Below are 1279 nucleotides of genomic sequence, written 5' to 3' on the forward strand. Positions count from 1 at the left end.
GTTCGTTTTTTGCCTTCCTCAAATAAAGCTACCTTGAAATGGTGAAATGAGCTTATCAAAGAGTGGTCTAAATTTGTCTAAATAAACCACTCTTTAATGAGCTACCTTGAGTTTATCTAAAAATTAGTTAAAGATTAAGGTTTTCAGTTTTTTTATTACACAAACTAAAAGGGCCATACTATTGAAGATTCATTGGTGCATTAGTCTTACGAATCAAAGTGATAAGTGTTTCATTTATTTCTTATGGAATTTTTTCTATTTGAAAGCATTCTTTAACAAGTTCAAAATGTTAGAACCATAAAATAATATATGATATAAAACTTAACAAACCATAAATCATGATATGTTATGTCAAATCATCAAGAATAAATCAAGAAGAAAGCTAGATGCAGAAGTGTACCTAAATTCTTTGATTTCTTGAAATCTACAGATCTTGCGGTTTTGATTGGGGACCATAACTCTAATATATAACTTTTGCACATTAACCATAATTTCTAATCAGCCCATCATTAATTAGAACTTAGTTACTAGAGTATCTACACATATTTGACCCATACTTTATTTAATAATTAAAGCTTGATAAACCTTAACCAAATTAGATTACTTTTAATTTGGGCTAACCTATTATGATAGTAAATAATAACATGTAATTACTGTTATTATATATGTGATATCCATATTTTCTAGCAATCTCCCATTGGACCACATATATTAATTACTCTATAATTACATGTCATTTTATAACCTTATGAGCTCAAAACTTTACTATCATATCCAAAAAGGTATTCCGAACAATCTCGTCAATTAATTATTTTAACATAGAACCAATGCGACTTTCGTTATATATATCGTAACTAAATCTATCCCTGATCACGTATATTAACACAACCAAGTGACATAGATCAAGTATGGATATGTAGCATGGACATTACATATATCGTAACTAAATCCACCCTTGATCACGTATATTAACACAGCCAAATGACATAGATCAAGTATGGATGTGTAGCATGGACATTACATGCAGTATGATCTAAACATGTCTATTTCCAACTAGTCCTCCTTAAACCTTCGTGAGATAAAACCTTACCAAAATTAGAGTGTGAATAAACCAAATAAACTTTATTTATGCTAAAAATAAACTTAATAATCATAAACTGAAAGAACTGAAATTGTGTGTATAACATAAAAGCACTAAAAAGTACAAACTCCTACTAAAACCAAATATCCCCAAATGGCATTACACCCGTATGAGCAGTGTGCTCATGAAATACCTTGG

The sequence above is a fragment of the Gossypium arboreum genome, chromosome 6 (genome assembly GCF_025698485.1).
Source record: "Gossypium arboreum isolate Shixiya-1 chromosome 6, ASM2569848v2, whole genome shotgun sequence".
Classification (NCBI taxonomy): Eukaryota; Viridiplantae; Streptophyta; class Magnoliopsida; order Malvales; family Malvaceae; genus Gossypium; species Gossypium arboreum.